Source organism: Bactrocera oleae, chromosome 6 (genome assembly GCF_042242935.1).
Source record: "Bactrocera oleae isolate idBacOlea1 chromosome 6, idBacOlea1, whole genome shotgun sequence".
NCBI classification, from domain to species: Eukaryota; Metazoa; Arthropoda; class Insecta; order Diptera; family Tephritidae; genus Bactrocera; species Bactrocera oleae.
The window spans coordinates 8,082,362-8,091,196 of NC_091540.1; positions in this window are offsets into that span (position 1 = coordinate 8,082,362).

Consider the following 8,835-nt stretch of genomic DNA (forward strand, 5'->3'; position numbering starts at 1 on the left):
CTACCGCCACAATTCTTATAAAAATTTTCAAAGCATTAAACATGCATTTTATGTAAGAATACATAAATATACAAATATGTACTTAAATACATGTTATATAATTAAAACTAAGTCGGCAGACTTTCCTCCGGCGCTCATATGTCAGCGCTGCAACTTTTGTTTGCCTATTTTGATTACGCACACTTAAATATTAAATATATTTCTACACAATACATATGTATGTAAGTGATATGTATGTGAGATTTTTTTAACCTCAAGCAAACGACCTATAACAAAGGAAATCACATTTATATATGATATGTGTATATGTATTTGTATGCATATGTGATTAGTAAGCTAGTATGTTTAAGCATACATAAGAGCATAAAGCCATTTATCTGGACTTAGTTTCCGTCCTCATAATTTCTTTCTTCCCACAACATATCTACACATTTTGAAAAATGAAAATAAATGTATGTGTCCTGTTATACGCGTTCAATTATATACAAAAAATTTCTTTGGATTCATAAATCGCAAGTGATTGAAAAATTTCCATAGTTTGAAGTAAATTATTAAAAAATAATAATATTTTACTTTTAATTTTTTAAAAAGTGAATTTTAATATTTATTTTTTTAATATTTTAATGATCTGAGGTGCATTCTTATTTTTTGCACAACGCTATCATACATTTTTGCAGATTTTCTTTGCATTCCTTTTTTTACGCTAAGGCTTTTGTATCTACAAACTTATTTATTATGTATTTACTAAAATGTGTCACATGTGTTTTCATATTTGCATTTAGCAAATTTTTTCATATTTGCATAAACCTCACCGTTTCAAAGATATAAACGGTTGCAGTTTGACTATTTTAGGACAAATTTGTTTTTTTTTTTGAACTCAATAAAAAAGAAGAAAAAACGTTAACTTCAGTTGCAGCGAAGCTATAAGACCCTTCACAAACACAAAGGTTCCTTACAAGAACTTGTTTCCGATCTCGTTTCATACAGATACCTTGTCAAATAAAAAAGTTCTCTGTGCAAGCGCTTTATCCCCATCGTTCAGTTAATATGGCAGCTATATGCTATAGTCATCCGATTTATAAAATTTTTTCGGAGATTGCATAATTGCCTTAAATAACAACTCTTGCTCAATTTCGTGAAAATACCTCGACAAATAAAAAAGTTTTCCATACAAGCACTTTATTCCCATCGTTCAGTTAATATGGCAGTTATATGCTATAATGGTTCGATGTCGACCATTCCGACAAATAAGCAGCTTCTTAGTTAGAAAAGGACAGGTGCAAAATTTCAGATCGATATCTCAAAAACTGAGGGCCTAGTTCGCCAAAAAAAACATTCGATTTTTTTTGACCCACCTTAATACATACAAATATTTGTTTTTATCGCCAACTTTATTGCTAATTTGTTTCGTAAACAAACAAGCAACGGCAGTTTCATTCAAGCTCAATGATGTGCATATAAAGCCACGAAGAAGCTAATGATAAAATTGAATTGAAAATCTATGCGAGATATATTTAAATGCTGTGATAATCGCTGAATAGTGGGCTTCCAAACATAGCATGATTAGAGATTTTTTTTCGAGCTCAAGGCAGTTTGTTTTATTAGAGCACGAAAAATTATTTACGAGTCACAAGTAGACAGAAAATTGTTTGATTATTTATATAAATAACTGTGAAATGACTATAGTAAAACTGTGTGCTAATTAATAGTACAATATTATTGCAATTTAAGAATGTAGTTAGTAATATTTAGATTTGAATAACTCTTTGGTCCTACCTAGCTCTAACAACAATCATCCGTACTGATATTAATATCATCTAAAGCTTTTTGAGAGCCTTGAAAGTTGTAGTTTGAGTTGAATTCAGACGCTTGTAGACTCACTATAAATTAATTTCCTGCAATACAATCGTTGAATGATTCCATGGACTTCAAGAATAGTTATTGATCAGTCTTTCTATTTTCACCACTGATTTCATTTAAATTATTGTCTAGTAAATATATATATATATATATATATATATATATATCACATATTTTTCAAACATCCCTGTCATATGGCTACTTGTGTTATAGATTTTTTTTTTTTATAGATATAGATTTTCCCAAGTATTATCGCTACAATTCTTATATGATTCAAAGTTAACTGATCATCACTAAGTCACACGCTCGGAGGCGCAAGTATACATAAAGTTCAGTTACGCTTGAACCTAAATTACATGTGGCTTTATTTGCTTCCATTTTACTTATAAAAATATAAAGCGCTCAATTGTGCAATTTTTATCAATAATTCGCTAAAAATTATATAAACCATTAGAAATGTATAAATATGCAGTGAGCGGTATTTATTACTTATGGTTTCAAAAAGTAGTTAATAGCGCTCACTGCATAGTAACTAACTAGTGTAAAACTATTTTGATAAATCATTGATTTTGCTTTAATGATATTTTTATAGAAATGGTAATAAAAATCTTCCTATTTATTATTAACAAAAATTTTTATTTTGCCACGAAGCAATGCGCAAGAGATAATGGTAAATAAAACAAGAAAAAACGTTATTTCCGTCTGCACCGAAGCAGTAATACCCAGGTGCATTTCTTATTGCATAAAATGGTATAAAAAGATCTTTAGCTTCATTTTTATAGATCAGTTTATGTGGTAGATATATGATATATGTAGTAGTCCGAATCAAACAATATGTACGCAGGTTGTAGCATTGATTATGTGAATAAATTTTGTTAAATAAAAAAGTTTTCAATACAAGAATTTAATTTGATCGAACAGTTTTTATGGCAGCTATATCCTCTCAAGATCCGATATCGGCGGTTCCGACAAATGAGCAGCTTCTTGGGGGAGAAAAGGACGACGCAAAATTTCAGAACAGAATTTCGATATTTCAAAAACTGAAAGTCTGCTTCGCGTATATACGGGGAGACAGACAAACTTGGCTAAATCAACTCAGCTCGTCACGCTAATCATTTTTGTATTTACGTTACAATGACTCTATAGTTAGTTAGTTAATATGAATTGACAGAACCCTCGAACGATTCTCTTCGATATGCGAAAGGAGACTATTATGAGAGTAATGTACTGCTGTGTACTTGAAGTATATAGACGTCCTACTAGTCTCCTATGTCTTTAACATTTGAAGTGTCTTACTTTGTGTTCCAATTAAATACCACTAACAATGCCACATTATTTATATTTTTACCTAAAATAAAGATGCATTCGAAAATAAAGATTAGACTCAACACAAGTTGAAATCCGCTGTATTCTTTTTATATATTTAGCTATAATTCTATATAATTTATTAAGTTCATAAATCACAAAGAGTAGGAGAACAGTTTTAAAGCGTAATAGCAAAAAAAAAAAAACAAATGCAAATGTTTCTAATAAGCATTTATTTGGAAAATTGTGCACACACTGCTATTACTCACTGCAACAATTACAATTTATTTGCACATAAATGACAAACTATGAAAAGAAAATTAAAGTGAAATCAACCCTAGTAAAATGATGAGTCTATGTCTGCAATGTACATATGGCTATTCATTGAAGATGTCGTTCTGCTAAATCGGATTATTTCAATACGACAAAAATAATGATGAGCCATTACCTTAGTAGATATATTACGAAGATTTCTCAGTATCAGTCGGTCTCATTATATTGCAGATATTATTTGATTGTGTCCTATCTAGTATTGCTTTTCTGCTGGCTTAGCCTTTTATAAAATTATTGGTTCGGCGTGACGAGTTGAGTCGATTTAGCCATGTGTGTCTCTCCGTCTGTCTATATATATACGAACTAGTCTCTCAGTTTTTGAGATATCGAAAATGCCGAAAATAACGCTTTTTCTTGATTTAGGTGCAGTATTGTTCTTTTTTTAGCTCTGATTATGTATATATATACTCCGTATAGCAAGCACAAACATACTATGTACAGATTTATATGCATGTATTTTCTTTCCTTTTTTTTTCAATTTCAAAAGAACCTAAGTGATAAGTTATATACCTATACCAAGTTTGCGAATTTAAGAAAACATATACGATAACAATTAACATGGGTGTGCAAGTGCATTTCAAAATATAACAACAGCAATGTGAATGAGCGGAAGCATAAATGAGTACTTCAAACTACAATGAAATATCGTTACTTTCATTTATTTTTTGTTATTAAATTTCTTTCTTACTTATCGCTTATTGTTAAGGACTACTAAGGCAAACTTTAGTTATTATTATGTACTATATAATTACCACTAGATCGCAGTTTTAGCTATAATTATATTGATTTGATAAAACAACAAAGTGCCTAAATTAATAATTGGCGGGCATAGATGTTTTTTTTAACCAAATTATGTTTATCAACGCTTTCAAATTGGACTCAACTAGCAGCAGGAAGTGCAGTTTGTTTACTAATCACAGAGAAGAGATAAAATATTAAGCTTTTAAAGTTAAACACGGATATTTGTTGTTGTAGTAGATAATGCTATCATTAAACGAAGGCACTAAAAGTTTTACAACGCAATTCAACAATCTAATAGAGCCTCACTCAGCACAATCACTACGTTTAAGATCCTACAAGGCCTTTTACAATAATCAGACAGTTTCTATGACAGCTATGTTATATGCAATGGTAGTCCGATTCAAACAATATGTGCGAAAGAGCCTTGAACAATAATCTACACCAATATTTTGTGAAGATAACTCGTCAAATAAAAAAGTTTTCCGTACAAGAAATTGACTAATATCGATCAGTTTGCATGACAGCTATAGGCTATAGTAAAGCAAGAACATAGTTGTGATCGGTCAGTTTGTATGGCAGCTATATACTAAAAATTTTTGGTGAGAAAAAGGCGTGTTAGTAAAAGTACGTTAATTCTAAACAAAATTTTCGTTGCGTAGTAATTTTCTTAAGTAAGTACAATAATAGAAATCTCTACAGTAACAGCAGGCTTCTAGAACTACGTAAAAACTAAAGCAGCTAACTAAAAACTGACCTATTAAAAGTTAATTACTCAAATTGTCACTTTTCGTGATGTAAATTTTATGACACTCGCTGACTAAATTAAGAATTACTAAAATAACTTGTATGTAAATTTGCTTTTGTCACTTACCAGATTTATTTTTAACTACGTAAGTAAATAGACATTGTATTTGTTGTAACTGCTGAGATTGAGACGATGACTGTTCTTTTATTATTATTTTTTCATTTCGTCTTATACTTTATAGTTATACTCTCAAATTTGTATATATTGCCAGCACAGCTTAAATAAATTTGCTTTGGTTTTGAGCCAGATGTCAACAATATACTTGGACACTTGTATATGCATACATATATATACGAGTATATAGCAAATAACTTTTCAGCTATTAAGCTTTGTTTAATTAACTTAGTTACGACGCCTTTTAAATAATTTTTTTATTATTACGTGTGGTTTCTATCAGCTCTAGTAACGCTTATAAATTATTTGCTTACGAGTATTTACATTTTTTTAAGTAAGCAAAGTGCTTAAAGTTCTTATTAAAAATTATATTTAAATATTCAGTAAATTAACGTATGTGCTTGGTAGCTACTGACCACACACAAGCATATTATATGTAAATAAAAAATGTGATTAGTCAAACAAATATGCATATGAGTAACAACCGGCCGCCACACTGATTAAAGTAAAAAAAAGTTGCTTGTTTATAAACAATAAACTGAAAACACCCCTTAAACGGTAGCGCTCAGGTGTTTGACAGCGTTGCCTTAGACAACCGAGCGGTCAACCGACCGACGGCCTTCACTGCTGTCGTTATTGCTCGAAAAGGCGAAAAAGCAAATAATTTTATACGTTTAGTAAATATTAATTTTAAAAAATATTTTAATTAATGTTATATTTCTTAATTAAAAAAACAAGCCACTTAAACTGCATATTTTTTTAATGCGCAAAAAAGTGCAAAACAAAAAAGAAAAATATACGGCAAGAACCCAAAACGTGTTACAGCGGTTCGTCCGGCCACATGTCCGCTGCCGCTACGCCAAAGCAATATTTACAGTTACAGACTTAAAGGAGAACACAACACCAAGGCGCATTATAAATAAAAAAGAGGAGAGCAAGAAATTGCACACAAAGCAAAACACAAGATTACCTTCTACAATAATTCACATAAATCAAACACTTTTTCAGATAATTCTCTGCAATTTTAGCAAGCATAATTTACGGCGTCTAGGCATAAATAATTATTTCCATACTACTTATGCACACCCAATACATTTATGTATATTTTAACTTTATGTAAACACACATCAATTATCCTACAAGTAAATAATTTGTACCAAAATTCCAACGCACAACACTTTATGCCATCAACAGCGAGAGCTCCTTTCATGCGCGCTGCGAAAGGATAACTGACTGTTGACGTTTTAGTACACCGTAATTTTCTCACGCGCTGTAAAGTTGTCGGTTTATTTCGTAAAAAAAAAAAAAAAAATATGCAAAGAGCCTAGTACCTACCACTGAGCGGCGTAGCCTATGCCGATACACTGCACTATTCAACAACTAAAAACATACATACATATGCATGTACAATTTGTGTGTCGTTTTATAACACGATAATAGTCACAAGCAAAAGCGATAATAAATATATACGCCACCGGAACAACGTCAAAAAAAAAATGTTGCCGATAACAAGGTACAATATATATTTTGACCGCAACCCATTAGGCGCAACTACGTTTTGAATCACTGGATATCTTATTGAGACTGAAGTGGAACATGTGAAAACAAATTGATAAATACTATTGTCACAGCAGACCGCAAAAAGCAACAAATATCAATACAAGTTAACAGCGACCAATGCAAAGGCAAAATGCGATTTATACATTAACAGCGGTAACGGTGGCGAAATAACAGCGATATGAAACGGAAGCAGTTGTGTACAGAAGAGCCGAGTAAGAAAATGCGACAGCAGTGTTAACCGTTGTTCAAAATTTTGTATATGCTAAATAGATGTTAGCACATGCATTTAGATATATATACAGTTGTGTTGAAAATATATTGCGCATATGAGTCAGTCGAGAGCATGGTCAGTCGAGAGAACAAACAATTGAATGTTCATTAACACGCTGCTTTCTCTAGCAATGCTATGAAGTTAGCAGTGAAATTTTTACAGCAATATGTTATAAGCAGAAAATTTGAAGAGTGCTAATTATTTTACTGTAGGAAATAAAGAAAATTCAGATTTGAGACCACAAGAAAATAACATAACTCGAAATTTGAGGAGTTTCGTAGCGCACATTTAAGGCTGTCATTTGGTAGAGTTTAGCTATAAATTTTTTTTTACTTTTTATTGAAATATATAAATAAATTCTAACTCATTTTAGTTAACGGGTTATTTTCACTTATGGATTGCAAAAAATCGAACTTTCTTATGTTTTTATATCGAATATGCATATATTTGAAAATATTCTCTGAAAGTTTGAAGTGGATCCAGCAAGTAGTTTCGGAGATATGAGCGTATTTGTAAGATTGTTTTAACTTAAAGTAATCGGCTCCCAAAACTCCTAAGCGCGTCTACTCCAAACGATGTTTTCAGAATGGGTGAGGGAAATTACTCCGCAACGACTAGACCGTTAGACTTGAATTAACTTCTTAATTATATTTGCCAGATAATGATTGAAGAAAAAATATTTTTGATAATAATTTCGATTTTTTAAGCCATTGCAATATTTTTTTTTTTTGTTTTTGGATTTGAAATAATTTTAACCTGAAAAATCTTTCTCACCACCAGACACCCTTTTTCGGAGGTCTTTCTGAAGATCGGCTACAGCAAAACCCACCAATCCAAATTTTCTCAAAATGAACCACCGATTATTAATGTATTTGCGTTAAATTTTGTAAATGTAGACTATTTTTAATTACATATTTATTAAATTAAATGCATCTAAAAAAAAGAAAAAATTCAGAAAAACACGTTTTTTCTGACTAAAACGCATAGAGATTTTAGCTATATATATATATATTGCTTGCATTTTTATAACTAAAACAAAAAATTGCGCTTGGCTACTCTGTTGCCTGTGATAGCTAGCTGATAACCAGACATTATATACAGTGGCCCAGCGGCTACTATACTCACACTAAAGTCATACGCAATGGCAAATTTCGCAGGAAGTTAATGAATTTAAGTTCCAGCAAATAAATTTCTTAAGTTCGATTTTCTCATTGATTATGCAGAGGGAAATCGTTCTACAGGTAGTAATGCTCAACTATGCTCTATCCAGACATGATTTCCGTATATCTCTCATTTTAAAGTTGCTTTGATTGTTGCAGGAATAATTTCAGTATATTATGTATGTATATTCAGTATAAATATTTCAGTGTCTTGTTGTCAATAGGTCTCACACAGTAACGATAAAAAGAGAAACTTTAAAATATATTTTTGGATTACCACGATTACAACTTGTCATTATAATGAAACCTTTTGTTTCCGAACATAAGCGAACAACTTACCACACATACATATTTCCGGTGATCCGACTTTTCGAGTTTGATATACTCGACTAAGGAATCATGCATACATATTTTACCTACATATATATTTATATATGAACATCATATTTTTATACTCTATACATAGTATACTAAGTTTGCCATGTGCGTTATGAGCTGCGAACTAGTCACTCAGTTTTTGAGATGTCAAGCAGAAATTTTTCACATGCTCTTTTCTCATCAAGAAGTTGCTCATTTCTCGAAGTCAAGTGCTTGCATGGAAAACGTCTTCATTTGACGAGGTATCTTCACGAATTTTGACATGGGTTATTGTCTAAGGCAACAATGCCATCTTCGAAGAAATTGTT